Here is a 19,540-nt window from a genome sequence, read left to right as displayed (position 1 = left end):
GAATCTGGAGAGCTAAATTTATTTAACAATATAATTCTTTAAACATGAACAAATTATGCAATAATCTCTTTAAAACCATGATAATGCTTCTCAAAATCTTGACAGTGAAATTAGGGGAATTTTTTTTTTTAACTAGAGCAAATCAGAGCTCGGCACCGAGCCGTTGGAGCGGGGAGCTCGAGGCCGCTGTGTTCATTTGACAGATGTGTCACCTGCTTGGCTCTGTGAGGGAGACCAGCCACCTCCCCGCCTCCCTCTGGAAGCCCACCCGTTGCTGGCGCAAAGCAAAAGCAGAACTAGGCCAAGTACAGACATGATGAGCAAGGGTGGAAGAAAAGGAGAAAAGCCTGTAAAAATAATTTTTCCCAAGAAGATGTGTGAAGAGAAGAGTGAATTAGATTCGGAACCAAAACAGAGAATCTTTTAAAGGACGTCAAGACTGGGGGTGGGGGGAGCGTTGAAAACCTGGTGGCCAGTAGATGCCGAGTAGAGCAGTATCTCCATTGAAAATGACTGCAGACAAACCTGATCGCACAGGCTTTTTGTCCAGGTGTTGACTTGGAAATTTGCTTAACATGGTGGGATGCCCTGATTTTCCTCCTCCGCCTTTTCTGAGATCTCTTCCTCTCAACCGGCCCACCCGTCTCCTCATGAAGATGTGGAGAGGGTAGGTCCTCCCGACTGCAGCCGGGGCCCAAGTTCATGCTGAACAGGTGATTGATCGTGTGTAACACGAGCTGTGGGGCCCTGTGGGGGAATTCCTGTAGCTCAGATGTTTCGAGCTGGTGCTCCCTGAACATGGCACAAGCTGAGGTTGGAAATGTAGGATGGGGGAGCCTTTACAGGATTTGAAGGGTACTGGACGGTCATTCTTCCGTAAGCACGGTGTCCGGTAGGACAGTGTTTAGTTTAAGAGGTGCTCTTCAACCTGTGACTCTGGTTCAGCACAGTGAAGGCCTGTGGCTTCCCCCCAGTACAGTGGGACTTTGGTAAAAGCACTTCCATCTCGGTTAACTTTACCCCTTTCTTCTTATTGTTTCTTCTTGACTTGACTTCTTCCCTGCCTCCCCATGCCCATGTGCCCAGTGCCTTTATTCAGCAAAGACCTGGTATCTACTATTGTCCACACACTGTGGACATAGCAGTGAACAGGATAGACGAAGGTCTCTGCCGTCCGGAGCTGACATTCTAGTTAAAGTCTTGCTGATTCCAGCAGCTGAGACGTTACCTGAGAACTCGGATGCAGCTGTCAAGGATTTAAGGAGGAACTTACCGGGTCACCCAGGGCCTCCACGTCTCTGGGGGAAGGACAGTGCACGCTGTTCAACTGCCCCAGTGATTGGGCCCTTGCACAGACAGTGGGACACTTGTCAGAGGGTTGACCTTATGCTACCAGGAACTTCCCAGGTGCCTCTGGCACTTTCCCCTTGTGGGTGGTGCCCACTCAGTGTGCCTTTGGAAGGCCGGGCTGCACAGGGGCCTCCTTTGCTCTGTCCGGTGCTGCAGAGGCGAGCGCTCACTACTTTGCTAGCCCCTCAAAGGCGAGGATCCTGTCTTCCTAACACGAGCAGTGCCTGGCTCCACAGCACAGTGCCTGGCACAGCGAGAGCTCTCAGAAATCTCCAGATGAGTGAGTGGCTGTCAACTTCACTTGCCCAACCCCTTTACACTCTGTTCAGTCCCAGAGGAAAGACTTTTCTTTGTCTGTGTGCTGCCTGTCGGGCACAGATTCCCAGCATAACTTATCTTGCCCAGTATCAAAGTGGAAATTTCCAGCTTGATTCTTACTCCAAAGTCATCCAGCCCAGGTGTGGAAATGATGGCACTCCTTTCAGATATCTCACTGATGTTCAGTCCACCGTGCTGAATGTTCTGTGCCTCCGCACACTGCTTCTGATGGATGTGGCCCATTAGCCAGCTGCATCTCCCTTTCTTCTCTTCCTGTCTAGTCTGCTTCCAAGTCACCGAGGCAGCCCATTAACACTTGGTGTTCGCCTCAGACCTCGCACCTCCCTTACTGCCTTGGAGCCTTGTCATCCTATCATCTCCCTTCTTTTCAGAATACCCTTTCCTCTCAGTTTCGCCTGGCCTCATCCTAGCCCACTTGCAAGACCCACCCGGCGAGCGTGTTGGCCCCCTCACTGCCCGGGAGGTGGGGGACCAGCAATCCCTTCTCCCTCCCATTGCTTAGTGTAAATATTTTATGTAGAAATGATTCAACAGCTCCCTTTGCTCTGCCTGTCAATTGCCTTTTTATATAGTTACTGGTGCCCACGTGTGCTCTCAGTCGGTTAGATGAATGTAGCAGAACAGCACACGGGTGAGAGCGTGGTGTGAGGGTCCAGCCGAACCAGCTTTCAGCCCAGGTCTGCCCTCGGTGGAGATGGGACCTCTCTGGACCTCAGCTTTGCCATCTGTACGATAGGGTCATTGTGTCTGTCTGCGTGAAGCATGTTTTCTTATTCTGATGCTTTGGCGTCTGGAACCTGGCTGACTGGAGAGACTGCCCTTCCAGGGCCAGCCACTCCTAGAGTTCACCAAGGACTGGCTCGCAGGCAGGTCTTTCATAGGCAAACCAGCCGATGTAGAGCCCACCCCCAACCATGTCCCGTATGGTCCCTCACATTCGGACCACTGGTCCATTGCCCTAATATCACCCAGGACAACCAGAGAGACCCCAGGCCCCAGGCCCCACTGAAACGATCTAAACCAGGCAACCCCACGTTTGCCTGCCCTGCTGCGCCATGTCCTTTCCTGCAGAAGCCACAACGAAGGCCTTTGCCCAAGACCGCCCTGCTCCCTCTGCCTGATGACTGAGCCTGGGCTTCCCCGGGGGCCCCATGGCATGCCATGCTGTCCTCCCTGTCTGGGGACCTGTGCCTAGAAAGTCTTCCTTCACGGTAGCCATTGCACGTCTGCATGTTTCACCATACCCAATTACATGGAGTCCTGGTGCACTTTCAGAGACGGCCTCGTGGGGTTAGGGTAGTGGTTCTCCACTTGAGGTGGTTTTTGACTCCCAGGGGACATTTGGCAATGTCTGGTGACATTTTTAGTTAACACAAGGGAAAGAGGCACTACTGGCACCTAGTGGGTAGAGGCCAGGGATGCTGCTCAGCATCCTACAGTGCATAAGGCGGTCACCCACAGCAGGAGTTATCTGGGCTAAAACGTCAAGCAAGGCAAGATTGAGAAACCCGGGGTTAGTGTGAGGAGTCAGTGAGGGAAAGCGCTGACTAAGGCGGCCTCAGGCATAGCCTCCCTCGAGATCACCTGCAGGGCTCGTTAGAATGTATACTGCCAGCCCCCCGCCCGCAGTTTCTGATTTGGGAAGTCTGGGAGAGGACCTGAAGATTTGCGCTCCTAACACCTTCCAAGGTGATGCTGACGGTGCTGTTTCAGCACCAACTTGGAGACTCATTAGCCTAATTCATAGCAGTCATTCAGAAAATATCTCATAATTATTATTAGTGCACCAGATCCATTAGGTCAGACACTGAACTCTATGCTTCATGTCCTGCACATCTGTGGGCTTGGCAACGGGCATCTCGTGAAAGAGGCTGATCACTACCTGGTACTGAAGCTTTCCCAGGTGTTGAGCTTTACTTAATAAGATGTATCTGGGACTTGACTCGAAACTTGTCTGGTTATGAATACGTCCTAGTTAGCTGTTGCTGCATAACAAACTGCCCCCAAATTTAGTGGCTTAAAAAGAACAACCATTTTATTCTCATGATCTTCTGGGTCAGGAATCTGGGCAGAGCCCAGCTAGCTGCTCTTCTGTTTTATGGGCCATTGATGGAACCTTCTCAAAGACATTTACCTGGCTGATGGGCCCATTCACTCACCAGTCTGACACTTTGCTGGAATGGCTTGCGGACTGGGCTCCACTGGGACTGTCAACTATAGTGCCTCCATGTGACCCTTCCATGTGGTGGCCTCAGGGCAGTTGGGCTCATCACAGGCAGCTTGGGACTCTCAGAGTGGTCTAGCTCACAGGAGGAAAATGACATGGCTTTTCACCATGCTGCCCTCAAAGTCCCACTTTGTGACTTCGCTGTGCCCTACTGGTCAGAACATGCCCACCCCCTCTTCCCTGCAAAAGGGTAGGAGATGTGGTCCCCATCTTAAAGGGAGGAGTGCCCTAGAGTCTGTTGGCATGTTTTTGAACCACCACAAAAGGTTCCGTTGCAGCCCTGTTGCTAGTGAATAGAATAGAACAAATAAATAAATGACCCTAGGACTTTATCATTTTACTCCACTACTCTCCGTTCTGAACTTTTCATGTTAAATCTTCCCCCCAAATATATCTTCGCAGGCCAGGCAGCTTCCCCACTGCTGTCTTCATCTTATGACTCCAACTCGGAATAAGTATCCATATACCTGTCAGAATCGCCAAGTGCAGTAAAACCCACAATGAAATGCCCGTCGCTGTTGCAGGTTCATTACACAGCATGAAAAATTGCATCCCCCAAGGACACGGTCCCAGACGGCATTTCTCTCCCCGCGGCAGTCTCCAGTGCCTGTGATCCGGGCACGCTCCTGTCCCCAACCCCAGTGCAGCGACAGGCATGGGCTCCGCACAGCCAGGTTTGAAGGGGACACCCCTGTCTTCCAAGGGGTGCCCCTCTTGTGTCCCTGGGCCGTGTTCCCTGTGACATCTGGGCTCTCAGACCCCCTCTGCACGGCAGCAGGAGCTGAGCGGTGACCTCACCGGCCACCAAAGATGATTTGGGTCACATTCCTCTCTGTGATTATCCAGAAGGGAAAACGAAATGTCATTTCAAAAGGCGGGTTGTGTTCTTCAGGACAACAAAGGATCTTCTGGAAATCTTTTTGTTTTTAAATGATATTATAATGTATGCTTTGTTTTGTTTTATCACTTTTATCCCTCCTTAGGAGAGGCCCAAGTGGTTCGGCTGGGGTAAGGGGAGAAAAATGATAATGATTCATTTGTATGTATTTGTCCTAGTGGGAACTCGGTGTGGTGGAAATGTTATTGGAATATTAAATTAGAGGCACTCAACATCATTCTCTATTCTATTTGAAACCAGACACAAGGTGCAAGCACTGTGTAGGCCCAGGAGTGCACGGTAACTCGGTGACTCATGAGCCCCCAGAGCACGTGGCTGTTTCTAAACTGAGCTTTCTCCTTGTCCTAGATGTCCCTATTTCAGAGAATTGTTCTAGCTGCCTCTCCTCCCCAGTATCAACCCCTCTGATGAAGCCCCTCCCTTTAGACAGCGGCTCACCTGGCTCTGGAGAGGATGGGATGAGGTGAGTGCACACCCAGCTGTCCTGAAGACCCCTTGCTTTCCAACAAACCTCTGACTCTCCCAGCGAGGCGTCCCCAGGCTGGTCCTTAGCAGCGGTCCCCTCGAATCAGAGCTGACCAGCTCGCAAGACTGGTGTGTAGGTCAGGACCTGACCAGGAAACAGAAACCACTGAAGAATTTGAAACAGAAGGACTTTGATGTGGGGATTGATTACACCAGGGATGGAAGAACCCAGAGGCCAGCCAGGGGGCAGCGAAGAGTCCAGAGGCTGGAAGACAGGGAGCTGCTTCGGCTGCAGAGCAAGTGGGAGGGGGTGGGGGTTGTGGGATTCAGGGGTGTTGTCACCGGGTGCAGGCTGGAACCACATGGCCCTGCCCAGCAACAACTGCAGCCAGAGAGGCTGTGCAGCCCCAGAGAGGGAGGAGAAGTACCTATCCCTCCATCCCTGCCCCGAGTGCCTTCCCATTCTCCAGCCTTGGAAAAGCAACCCACGGGGGCCGCACCCTCCGGTTCAGAACAGGTTAGGGAAAGGACAAGGGAAAGCCCCAAAGATAACAGCAGGGAGAGGCATTGCGCTGACCCCGCGAAGGCATTCTCACTCAGTTGTCTGTGGTCTCTCCATGACCCAGCACACATGCATCCTGCAGCCCAAGGTCAGTGTCAGTTGCTCCAAGGTCTCAGCCACTGGCCTCTGTTCCGACAGCACTGATGTAACCTTGTCCAGCAATAGCCTTTTTCATCAACATCGCTCCCCGGTCGAATTTCCAGCCTCGGTCAGCCTGCGCCTCCAGCCTGCTCGCAGAGCCCGTCTCCTCGCCGACAGCGTTGCAGCCTTGGCCCCCGACTCCCCGCCACCTCCACCAAGGTGCCATCACAGGGAGAGGTTGCTCTGATCCTTCGCTCCGATCAGAGCGTGCTGATCCTTAGCTCAGTGGCTGTGGTCTGGCTTTAGTACCAAAAAACCTTTCTCTTCGGATTCTGGTTCCTTCGTCTTGGGGGCCACTTTCCAGACACTGCAACGGCAATGACCATGCTGAGTGCGGCTCTAAACATCTGTGCTTTTCAAACCTATCAGAGCTCAACCCTCTGTCTCATAACAAGTATTACATAATGTCCCTTTGATATCCTGAATAAAGTGAACGTGCACAACTCACCTTCACACATTTTGAAAAGAAATCACTGCAGTGTCTGAACTGATACAAAGAAACACACAACATTGTTTATAATAAAATAATGGGCATTCCCACAAGTAACCACTTGGGCACCAGGTACTGTGACTCTAGAAGTCGGTCAAGTCGTCAGGCTCATCCACGTGGGGAGGCCCAGGGACGCAGTGCAGGTGACCTTTGAACAGCATGGGGGGAGGGTTCCTACCCGCTGCGCAGCTGAAAATCTTTGCATAACTTCTGTCTCCCCAAAACCCTAATCACGAATAGCCTGTTGACCAGAGGCCTCAGCGATAACATGAACAGTCATTCAACAGATACCAGGTGTACTGTATGTATTACACACGGTATTCTTACAATAAAGTGAGCTACAGAAGAGAAAATGTGAGTAAGAAAGTCCAGGACAAGAAAATGCAGTTACAGTACTATACGCATTGTGGGGGGGGGGGGGGGAACCCATGCATTCGGGGACCAGCACAGTTCAAACTCATGTTTCCGGAAGTCAGCTGCCGTTACCAATACAGCCCCGTCGGTGGCAGTTTTCACCCCTGAGATGTGATTGTCTGAAGTGGTGAACAGCTCTGGGCAATACTCTGAGCAAAACAGCTTCCGGGAGGCATCTCAGACCCGGGCCTGCTTCTCGCAGTGGGGCGTTTCAGAAACCCTCGGCTCCGCTCTGCCCGCAGCGGCCAGGCACTGGCCAGGCACGAGTCCCCAAGCTCAGTCTGGAATGCAGAGTGCCCGTGTGGCCAGCTTCTCCTTCGGCTCCAAATCAGCAAGTCCTCCTCGTCTTCTCCGGGCAGGTCGGTTGTCTGCTCTGCGACGCTGTTGTTCCTAAATCAGGTTGGAGGACAAGGTCTCCTTTTCCTCCAGGGACCTTGATCTCAAGCAAGCAAACATACCATACAAGGTATTTGAAAACCACCAGTCACTCTGGCAAGGACCCTGCTGGGACCTCCTGCAGGACAGCACCCAGCTGCACGTGACCTTCGGGAGCGACCCCTTCCAATGGGAAGGGGATGGTGCACACGGAATTCATCTGCATGTCTGTGGCAGTCACCCTGAGGGAGTTCTCAAATCAACACTTTTCTCTCTCCTCCCCCAACTCCTTTTTCTCTGCTTCTGTGCAAGCAGCCAGTATCGTTGAACTCAACTCTCTACACCAGAAACAAGGAAAGAGGACCATTAAAAAAAAAAAAGGCAAGAAAGTACAGGAAGCAAAGCACCTGAAGATTTAGGGGAGAGATTTAGAGATTATGGTTTTAACCCAACAGGTCAAAGGTGGGGGGTGTTCTGCACAGATCCTTCTAAAGAGCATGGAATCCCAACCACATCACAGTCAGAAAACCCGGAGTTTACTCAGTCATCCACAAATACATGGGGGGTTAGGGGGCAGAGTAGGTTTACAGTTGTGATACACAAAACACTGTCTACCCTGATATTATTTATTAACTATTGTATTACTTTCCATACAAAGAACTGTAAACCTACTTTTGCACCACCCTGTGTAGCTGCCATGAACAAGAGGTCCTGGTCGTGGTCCCTTCTTTCCGCTCTTCCCCATCTACCTTTCCTTCCACTTTCTCCGGGATAAAACAAGGAGGCGTTTGTCCGGCCCTAGAAAGTATTTCTCTCAGAGGTCTGGTAGAGACACTGGTCAAGCCATGGGAAAATATTCTAAGTTCTTCTCTCAAGAAAAGAAAGGAAAAGATAAAATGCATTCTATCAGTTACATCAGTAAACAAAATATATTACAAGATCAACCTCCCCATAATCCCAGTGCCGTCTAATAAGAAAATGCGCCATTCCTGAGTCAGCACTCGTGTGTTCCTGTTGGCCTCGCTCTTTCTGATCGTAAAACCCCGTCTTGTGTGCCACTGGTGTCTCTGGCCTTTACATCTTTCCAAGCTCTGGGCACGTGTTTTCTAACTGCTCACTGGCCATTTTCACCCTGACATCCCTGGCACCTCTAACTGGTGTATGCAAACCTGAACTTGCCTCACCTCTGCGCAACCTTGCTCACACCCCATCCTGTGCACAGTCCTATCCCCCTGATTCAAATCCTGGCTGGAAGCAACCCCATAGTGTATTTTGCTTATATCCTACTTTGTGGCAAGATATTTATATACTGACATATCACTACACCAGAGTAAGTTCTTTAGGAGTAGGAACTGTGCCTCATTCATCTTCGTATTCATCACATCATTTAGCGCATGGAGTGAGTGCTCACTAAATATTTAGTTCACTAATGGAGAGGGTGGCATTGACATCAAAGGGGCCCAGACGATGAGGAAGAACTGTACCGCCGTTATGGCAAAGTCGAGGGCAGAGGGCAGAGGAAACTGTCCTCTCCAAATGCCTTATGAAGTGCTAGTCATTCCAAATGTTCAGCAAGGGATGAGCGACCGATGGGCTAATGTCATCTGTTGGAAAGCTGTTGGAGTGTCGGGGTGACGGCACTTTCTTTTTATTAACCCTGGAGGTACAAAGTCAGGAGTCAGAGCCAGGGGGCGTGTTCTGCCCATTTTCTGCCTAGTGGCACAGGCAGTGAACCCCAGGTCCCTGCTGCTGAACTGCCACAAACACTCATAATGCCTACAAACCTCAGAGAGAAGACAGTAGGCCGGCACCGTCGTTACCAAGCTTTGCCTTTTTCCCACTAGAACTTGAGCTTCCTGAGCACGAGGATCTGTCTGCTTTGTTTCTTAATTCATTCTTCTCCATGACTACGATACCTGGCATACCGGTGCTCCGTAAATATGTATGGAATATCAAGTGTTTCTTAGAGCTTAACAGAGCTGAGATTTAAACTCCTCATGTAAGGACATAATTATTAAGAAAAACTATTCACCAGCTATTTTCTAATGTTCACAGAAGAGGGTCCTAGAACCAATAGGCCTGAACAAAATTTTTTTTTAAATGTTGAATCAGAGCAGGTCAGTTTTTCCACTCAGAGCGTGTTCTCCAGATCACCCGTATCAGAAACATCAGGAGAGCCTGGGACACAGATCGACTGACTGACTGATTGACTTGAAATGTATGTATATTTCAGATTCATGTGTCTCTACTCCAGGATGTTGTTCTTTGGGGAGAACCTGGGAACTCACATTTTAGACATGCACTCTGAGAGTTGCTATGGTAAACTAAAATTTCAAGACATTGGTCCAAAGTGACAAGTGAGAAAACTGTCACAGGAGAACGGACAAAACTCCTAAACTTAGTTAATCCAAATGGTCCACGGAAGGGAGGAGAAGTTCTGTCTGTGGGCCTTGTAAGCACACGATAGATGTCTTTTTGTCTTAGATATCTTAGAGCTAGGAAATGGGACAAGATGACCTCACACACTTCCTTATAGATACATAATACTATGGAAAACATATTCTCCACCATTCCCTCGAATTCAACATGCACAGGAACAGAACTCGGGCCCCATCCTGTCTCTGCTGCGGCTGAAAATGGCTTGATTGGTTTACTGTGCTTTTCAGTTGCTTCTACTTCTGATAATTAAATCCAATATTCTTGAATACCTGCTTAGTGCAAGGCCTAAGCTACTTTAAAAGAAACTTGGAATATGAAGTGACCATCTGTGAGAACTCACTACTCAGAACCCGTGTGACATGTCATAGGAGATCAGCGCACAAAAGCGAGGGTGCAACTCAGAAAACACTAGGAGAAAAGTCAGTAGACAGTGTTGTTGAGTACATGAAATTAATCATTCATACCAATCATAACAGTTGTTCCAAGGACAGCGATCATTGCAAGGTGGGAATGCCTTTGAGCCCATTCTCCCAGAGTGGGGGGGGGAGGGGTCTGAAGGGCAGGAAGGATGAGGGCAGCCGTCAGCTGGGGTGGCATGAGCGTGTCTGAAATGAGGAGGCGTCAAACCATTTGAGAGGGTAGGGGTTTAATCAGGAAAGGTGGAAAAAGGATGAGTAAGTTGGATACCTGCTTCGTGGGGGCTTCTGATATCATACTAGGAGAATTTGGGGCATTTTCCTGTAGAGAAATTGGAGGATTGGGGGTTAGTGCAGTTTGGAGAAAGTAGTGTTTTAACAAGATTAATCAGATGGCGATTTTTAGATGATGTTTAAAGAGAAAAGATGTGAAGTAGACAGATCGCTTAGAAGTCTATGGCAGTGGACAGACACGAGGTAAGAAGACTTTGACCAGGATTAGGGTCAAGTAGAGTAGGCATGGAAAGAAAGGGTGACTGAGAGATGAGGAAGTAAAGGAGAGCCACAGAACTCAGTGGCCAATGAGAGACGGGGTTGCAAAGGGGGCGGAGGTACCATAATGGGCATCCTTTTTAACCTTGTGAGTACTGATCGCTGGTCAGCTACATCCACACTTTTGTAGACAGAGGTGTTCCTTCTGCACCCGAACCTTCCCAGTGCATCTTCCCAATAACTTATATCAGCTCCAGTAATAACTGTGATGGTATTTCTCTATTGCACTCGATTGTGAGTTGTTACCAAAGAATTGTCCATGTGAGGAAGTAGCCAACAAGAAAAGTCATAGATAGATGGTAGGTATGTGGGCAGATAGATAGAAAGAAGAATCACGATTAGGAGGAAATAGCACACATTTCGGAAAACTGAACCTGAACTCTACTTTCCTTATTGAATTTGGTTGCTAGGAGAGCAAAGCACAAGCCCCTCCTGGGGCTCACTTACTAACTCAGAAAGAGAAGAGAAAGCAGACCTGCAGCTCAGGGAGAGCCGGGCTCCAGCTCAGACCCCACCTGACGGGCCTCTTCTGCTTCCACATTGAGTGAGTGTCTGACCAAGTTTGGAAGTAAGGAACTTCAAGCAATATGATCAAATGGGAGAGGGACTGGCATGGCATTGGCCTTGTATTCTGAGAGAGAAAGGCCAACTTTTCAGTTAAGGACAGCCTGATTATAGAGAACGTGTCACATGTGGAAAGAGGCAGGACACATCTTACCCTAACCCTCGGGCAGAAACTGGATGGTCAGCCCCGACCGGTGTGGCTCAGTTCAGCTGGGCGTCATCTGGCAAAGCGAAAGGTCGCAGGATTGATTCCCAGTCAGGGCGCAGGCCTGGGCTGTGGGTTTTGTCCTGCTCAGGGTGTGAGTGAGACACAATCAATCTATTGGTCTCTCTTTCACATCAGTGTTTTTCTCCCTCTCTTTCTTCTTCCCTTCCCCTCTCTCTAAAAATAAATTAAGGAAATAAAACCTTCAAAACAAAACAAAAAACCTAGATGGTCCCTGGAGATCGGGATGGAAATATCTGCTAGACATTTGGAACCAGGAGCTGGCCTCAGGGTGAACCACAAAATTCTGCAGAAAGTGCTCAGTGAGTGTGTACTTCCAGAAAAAGGGCCAAGATGAAACTTCAGTTTATAGTAAAAGCTGGACAGAACTGTTAATAAACTCATTGTCACAGCTGAACATGGGCATCGGTTGCCCACCTGGGCCTTTGGAGCCGTGTGGGCCGAAAAAAAGCATCTGGGGAGCCAAGGGGCTTGCAGAGGGCAGGCACAGTGCATCTCCCACAGACGCCTCCTTGAAAGACCCCTGCGCAGGCGGGAAGGCAGGCAAGCACCAGAACACATGACCACCACATTAGGCACAGCAGCAGTCAGCAGTAGAGAGGGGGGAGGCCCAGCCATCGGAGGACCCCCCTCCTGCCTAGAACTTGAGTTTCCTCCAGCTTGTCACCAGTTCTGCCTGGGAACATTCCCTGCCCGAGGAGCAGAGGCTGATATGGGCGTCATGGCACCAGAGCCAGACAGAAGCTCTGGGGACCAGCCAGGGCAGAGGGCTGTCATGCAGGAACAGGAGAGCCGTGACTGCCAGTGATGCTGTGGGAGGCACCGACTGAGTACTTACAATGTGCCAGGTGCTGTACTGAGCTCGTTACAATTTCTGTTGCTTTAAAACCTCACAATGAACTGCGAGGCACCATTATTATCCCCAAATGAGAAGACTGGGGCTCAGAGGGTAAAAAACTTGTCTATATTTTCACTGGACTTCTCACTGCTGCCAGGTACCTCAGACGACTCCCCCCGCCTTTTTTTCTTGGTTAGGAGAAGACCAGAGGCGCAGGTTAGCCAGCTGTCCCCTAGGCTACCGGCCGCGCCTGGGTTTGCATTCACAGACAGGGGTCTCAAACAAACCTGTGCGCAGCTAAGTGAGACTCTTCACTTATCTTCCAGACGCCACCCTGATGCAGGCAAAGAACGGAAATACATGTGCTAAGCCTCAGATACAGCCATTGGCCCAGCACAGGCAAGCACACCTCCAGAAGGATGAAAAGCACTGCACTTTTAACCTTGTCATCGGACTAAGCCCAAGTCACCTAGGGATGAAAAAGAAAAGGAAAGGTTTATGAGATGTAAGATAGAAAGATAAACTCTCATCTCTTAGTGGCTATTAGAAACATGGCCAAAATACCATAAACATGTGAAAGATGACATGATTATTTTTGCATTTCCACTGAGCATTTCCTTCATTGCAAGACTTTTCAGGGGCAGAAGGCCTTAGTACAGATGGTGGGGCTGGGGGGGAATGGAGGGGCAGCCAGCAGCAACGTGCCCAGACCCTCCAAGGGGGAGGAGCCCCGCTGCCTGAGTCCGAGTCTGAGATGGACACAGGGCAGCAGGCTTTAGGCACAGAGAGCACGCCCAGGTGTCTAAGGTGAAACACCTGCCAGCATCTTATTTCCTGCCTCCAGCCACCTGCTCTTAGGGCTGCTTCGGTGGTGGCGAGACTCTGTCCTGGGTCTCAGTAGGATTTGGTGTCAGGCTCACATCCCCTGCAAAATCTGGAACACGGGAGGGCAGCCAGAACAGCCAGGAGGCCCGAGGAGAACCGGCTGACGTTGCCCTCGCTGCCGCACTAAGCCCAGACACAGGCGCTTCCCAGAAGTGAGAGCCACCGACTGGGCCCCAGAGAGCCACAGAGAGCCACAGAGTTTTATAAAAGAAAAGGGGAAGAGACACCAGAATGTGGTTTAACTGAAACCAACCTGAAATCATTCTTGCAGCTGGCCAGTCTGGACTGGTTCTCCTGGAAGGGACATCATCATTAACACCCGAAGGCCCAGTCACAGGAAGTTAGTCACGGCTCCAGCTGCTGAGTCAGGCCTGGGCTGCAAACTGCGTAAAGGCCTGGAGTTAAATCAGGTTATGCGTCCAACACTCCTCTGACCTAGCAGCCAACTTCATGAGCAGGAGGTAGATTTAGGGTTTGACCTCTGGAGACACTTGCTAACAAGGTTGCTTGTAGTAGGACAGGACAACTATGGGGAAAATTGGATTCCAAGATTGGCTCAGCCTCCGGTAACGTCATTTCTTGCAGGGCTTCGTATGAGGTCACGCATCTCCCAGGCCTGTAGTGTGGAAGCCAGCTGACTGGGCTAGGTGTTCCTTTCCGCAGCGGATCCATATCTGTCCAATGTAGATGCTAAGAGAATTCTTTGTATAACACCTGCAAATTACTTGAGGTGTCCTAAGGAGAGAGGCTGCGTAAACAGGTAATGCAAAACTGGTCTTGCACTTGGGAAGTTAGCGATGTGGAGCCCTTGCTGGACTGGGCATGAGGGCCGCGTGCCAGCGGCACTGGATAGGATTATGGGCACTTCTGCGTCTGACCAAGAGAGTACTTGAGTTGCTTTATTCCATATTTAAATTTAGGCTGCAAATGGAAAAACCAGTTTTTACAACTCCAAATACAGCCTCTACTACAGAGAATAGTGACTGAAGCAAAAGCAAAAATAGCTGCTCACACCACGGTTTGAGAAAATCTAAATCTGAAAATGATCATTTTTATTTGCATGCTACCAAATAAGGGCATTGGGGAAGCAGTGAGTCACCAGTGTTCTGGCATTTACCAGATTCCAACATGATGTGAGCGTATTCTTTAAGAGGATATTCTAAAATGTACCTGAAGCTTCCCCCCCGACCTGTATAACCTCTCAACGGGCTACCTGAAAAACGGGCTGAGACACAGTTGTACAGAACAGTGCTGGTGCTGCTCCATTGAATGATTTGAACACTGCCCAACCCTCAAGTGTGCGGGAATCATACCGCACACCTGAACAGTACTGTAGGCTTTTAAAAGGCCCTCCACCTACATCATCTCATTCAATCACATTGGATTTCCACAACCCTCTTGAGGCAAGGTGTTTGTTTGTCAGTGCGTGGCCATAGTATTAAAACATCAGTGAACTGTGGGTCTTTCTGCAGAGGCAGAATGAATCACTATAGGGAAAAAGGGAACAAATGAAAACCAGAAGATTTCAGGCTCTAAGCTCCCTGTTAACATATTTTCACCTGGCCCCCAACTACACCGAAGCTCTTCAAATACCAAAACCCAGCAGAAAGGTTTAGCAATTGCTTGCAAACCAAGTGTGTTTTCTTCTTCTCAAAGCCTTTAGAAGACAGTTTAAAGAGAGCCGGGGAATGGTTTGGCCTTTTGTTTTGAAACCTCCTGCGCTTGTTGTCTCCTTGTCTGCTGACTTCAAAATCAGGCTATTTGTTTACACAGATGGAACCACCTCTAATACACAGAGCGCCTGTGACGGGTTGACTCACTTTGTGCAGAAGTGTTTACTGAGCTCATCTCAGATTTGAAGATTCTTCTGTCTGCGTGACACAGTGAAGAGTTTAAAGGAGCGCTCTGACAGCTGTAGCATGTTTTGGAAGGTGGCAGCAGAAAAATGTCTCTTCTGTAATTTGATCAGCTATCTGCATCTCCTAGGGGATTTTTTCCTGAACCTTAGAAGGAAATCCATATTATTCAGTTTCCAAGGGCAAACCACCTTTGCCAAGAGACCACTGAGCACACTTGCCAAAGATGGAAGACATTTCTTCTCGTGTTCCCAGGTTAGCGCTGGGCCAGAGCAGAGCTCAAGCCCTGCCTCCGAGGGAAAGCATTTTCTGCAGTAGGTTTTACATATTAAGTTAGAGCAAAAAACAAAATAAATCAACGGAGGTGAGATCTGCACTGGCCCTGCTTCACTGGGCAGGGGGGCAGGGATGAGAAGGACAGAGAGGAAGGGACAGCCGCCAAGCAGATACTTACACTTCTGCCTCCCTCCCCCACCCTGAGTTATCACCCATCCCCTCACTGCTCACGTGTGCTTCTCCTGCCGGAAGGGTGGCCCCAGGGCTGAGCAAGTGGGTGTGTGTCGGGGAGGGAGGCGCCCCAGGACATCGAAACAACAGGTCATGTTGGAGACCCAGGCTCAGGAAGCAGGGCTCTGGTCTGGCCTCCATCTCTAACTACCTGTGTGACTTTGCACACGGCAGTCCACCTCCTTCATCTGTGAAACTAGGGGGTTGGGCTAAGTGTTCTCCACAGTTCCCAGCAGCTCTAAAAACTTAGGATCCTTTTGGTAAGCACCGTGTAGGGAGGTGGTGAAGGGAAGCATAATAATCACTGTGAGCTGCAAAAGAACAGACCTTGGAGGTGGGGTGAAAACAGTCAGCAAGGACTCCTTGCGATGGGTTGGGAAACTATACAGAAACGTGAAATCGTGTGTAGTGCATAGCATGAGGGTCTGAGGTGTATGAGCAGATAGAAAATGGGGCTCGTGCGAGGAAGCCCTCATCTCCACACAGAAAAGCCAGGCTTTTGAACCAAAAGCTGTGCTCTGTTCCCTTCTACAGTCTCTCCCCCTGATAATGTAGCACCTTGTGCACACAATTAAATGTCAGCCACAGAAAACATTTCCCTTGGCTTTGTTGTTTCCGAAGGGGATTCTTTTGTCTTCAATATAATGGATATGCAGAAACAATGATAGAACGGAGATTTTTTTCTAAAGCGATGACAAACACACTGCTGCTTCCTCCCTCCCTCCTTCCTCCTTCTCTCCACCCTCCAAAATAAATCATTGTTCCAAAAGAAAAAAAAAAGAAAAAGAAATCCCATTGTCTATTGTCCACGGAGATCAAGATCTGCCTAGGAACAGCTTCGGAGGGCTCGCAGCGGCCCCCAGTGGCCGGTAGGTGGCGCACAAAGGCAGCGCAGGCAGGTCCGTGGCAGATCCCGGGAAGGGGGGTCTCACAGCCGCCACCCCTCCCGCTGCTGCTGTCTTCCACCCCCGCCTCGCGTGCTAATTGCTGGATACTCTACTGGGACATCGGTTAGGGAAAAATAAAGCGGGAATGGGAGGCAGGGAATCCGGTTCCGAATACACAAAAGCCTCCGGGGTCTCGGCAGCCCAGGAGCCTGGCACCCCCTTCCCTTCCGATTGCCAAGCCCACCCCCACCCCGGGACCGAGGCTCTGACCAGAGCAGCAGACGGACCGCGCAGAGGGAACTGGTGATCTCATGTGGAGCCCCACGCACCGCGGGCGCCGCCAAAGCCTGGACACCTCCCTCCCCAGCTCCCGGCTCCGGGGCATCACAGCCCACGCCCACCCCTAATGTTGTCCAGCCCGGCATGGAATCAGGAATTGCCAAGGTCAGCGAGAGGAGACAGGCCAGGTCCCCAAGCAGCGGGGTCCCACGTGGGTGTCTGGGCCCTGGGGTGGGTGCGGGGGGAGGGGCTGTCATCAGCAAGCCTTCCAGGAGGAGCAGTAAACTGCCCTGCCTCCTCTGTGCCGGCACTGAGGCTGTCGGTGCCTGCGACGACAGATGGCTACCTGGCCATTCAGACACCCAGCCTCCGTCTGGTAGTATACAGCGGGAAGATTCCTGAAGGCCTTCAAGTCGGAGGCCTGACTCAAAACCTACTAACACCGGGGGCTTTGTGACCTTGGGGATGCCCCAGAGCTGCCCGACCCTCCAGCTCCCGGGCTATAAACGCAGCTGTAATCCTTACCTCATAGGAATGTCGGAGGGTTTTTTAAAATGGTGTTTAACTTAGCAGGGGGCCATGGTTGAAGTAACTGTTACTATTAAGAACCTGCCTCTCCTTGGAGATGCACAGTCTGCTGCCTGAAGACAGATCTGACATCACTGTTGCCTAGACAGAGGAGAAAGGGCTGAGAGGAACATCCTCGCACTGATAGCCTCTGTCCCTCACTGGCCTGGCTGAGCGACCTCCTCCCGCCCCTGAGGCTGGGCTGCACTGCCGAGACCCTCCTCTCACTGGTTTTATACCCTCTGCCCATTTGGAGAATTCCTAGAGAGTGTATGGCAGGGGCTTTGATGCCAGGCACACCCTGGCTGGCTCCCTCATTTGCTAGCTGGGAAGTAGGGACAGTCACTTAGCCTCCCTGAGCTTCACTGTTCATATACTCTATGAAAACAGTCATTGTGGTACTTAGCTCACAGGGTGCCCGTGAAGACTAATGGGGATAACGTGTATAAACTGCCTGGCACATGCTTGCTCTTCAGTCAATTTTAAAATTTCAATTTTACCCTCGAAATTCATTTAGATTGTCCTGCAAGAGATGGTGGAAATTCACGGGAGTTTCCACAGACATCCACCAAACATGAGGCCAGCAACTGCTCACAGTCAGCTTCTCTGCTCCCATTTGAGTCAGCAGGGTTCATTTCCCCTCCAGGATAGGAGTGGGGACCTAGAGAGGGCACATTCTCCCCAGAGCCTCACAGGTACACCTCAGATGCTGAGCAGGCTTGTCAACTCTTTGGGGCCACCGGATGACCGTTTTAAGCAACACTCCAGCTGGAAGGTTCTTTGGGGTGGGTCTAGCTTTAAGTTGCAGTGAAAGCCATCGCGTGTGCCTGGGCGAGTCGGTGACACCTTCTTAGCACTCGTTACATGTGTGCTGCTACCCAAGCAAAGGTGTGGTGGCTGGGGTGTGGCACTGAGCTGCCACCTGCCCGAAGTAGGCAGGAGGTCAGGAGCTATTGACCTTTCTCTGAAAGGACACTGGGCATTTCCAGGAGCATCAGATTTATGTTACTTCTTGGGAGAAGCTCAGCCATTGGGCAGATGGAGTCCTGTGGGCTGCGCCTGGGCCGACAGGTAGCTGTGGTCGCCCGCCTCTAGGATGGCCCCCAGCACCCCCTGCTTCCTGATATTCACGTCCTGCGTAGTCCCCTTCCCTGTTAAGGAGGGCTGACTTGTGCAGCCAAGTGAATGGCAGAGTGAGACTTCCAAGGCCAGCACACAAAGACACTGCGGCTTCCACTTTGCTCTCTCTTGTGTCACTCACTGTGGGGAAAGCTGGCCACCATGTCACGAGAACACTCAAGCAGCTATACGGACTGGTCCGCTTATCACGGAACGAAGGCCTTCTGCCACTGCCCCAGCTCGCCGGCCGCAGGAGTGAGCCCTCTGAACAGAGTGTGGCCTCTCGCCCAGCCAAGCCTTCTGATGACTGCAGCGCTGGCGACACCTTGGCTCCAGCAGAGGCCCTACACGCAAACCACAGTTAAGCCCTCCTGAATTCCTGACTCACCAAAAGACTGTGTGAGATTCAAAACGCCCCACATTTTGGTGTGTTTTGTGTGTATACATGTTACATGGATGACTAATTTAGCATCACTTGAAAGAGCCAGGGCTTCCATTGCCTAAAGCGGACTGGTAGGGAGGGTCCCGCCACCTCACAATTGGTCAGCTCTGCTGGTTCCGTAAAATGGGGTCTCAAAGGCCCTGTTCACCTCACCCGAGCACCCCACCTTCAAAGGCTCTGGGGAGAAACCCCCAGTCAGATCCTCCCAGCAGTGCCGTGTTCACGGTGGCCCTAACCCGGGCTTTTCCAGACCGGTTGAGAGCAGCCCACTCCTCCCCTCCCTGCGCCTCCCCCCGGGCTGGCTCTGGCGCTGGGCCCAGGCATCAGACCGCCAGCACCGGCACTGCCTTCGGGTCTTATTATGAGTGTGTCTGTGCAGGTGGGCCGGTTTCAGCTCGCCACGGGGAGTGTGAGTGGGCACAGGAGAGGGGGCTGTGTCAGGGCCTTCCCTCTCCCCTCGGACGAGAAGCTTGCTGCTGAAAAGGCCGTAGGCAGGCGTTCAGGTGGGAGGAGACTGGTCACTAGGTCCTGGGGGGTGTGGAGTGTGGCCGCTCCCTGGATCGGGTGTGAGGGCCACCGTGGTCAGGTCACAGACTGCTGTGGCTGAGCCCAGGCCCCTGAGTGTGGCAGACCTGCTTCCTGGGCTCCCCCGTTCACTGTTCGCCACTGTGAACAATCGCATGCTTCATTCAAGGAGGAAGT

The 19,540-nt window shown here is 51.0% G+C and overlaps 1 long non-coding RNA gene across 6 annotated transcripts in view; it reads left to right on the top strand.

The window, feature by feature from the left end:
- The window catches only part of LOC119034966 (uncharacterized), a 153,298-nt gene that overhangs the window by 70,783 nt on the left and 62,975 nt on the right, over positions 1-19,540 (top strand). The window lies entirely within an intron of this gene.

Source organism: Artibeus jamaicensis, unplaced genomic scaffold (assembly GCF_021234435.1).
Source record: "Artibeus jamaicensis isolate MK-2021 breed Jamaican fruit bat unplaced genomic scaffold, CSHL_Jam_final scaffold_537, whole genome shotgun sequence".
NCBI lineage: Eukaryota > Metazoa > Chordata > Mammalia > Chiroptera > Phyllostomidae > Artibeus > Artibeus jamaicensis.
Note: the sequence above shows the minus strand (reverse complement) of the source record. Positions and strands in the feature narration are given on the sequence as shown.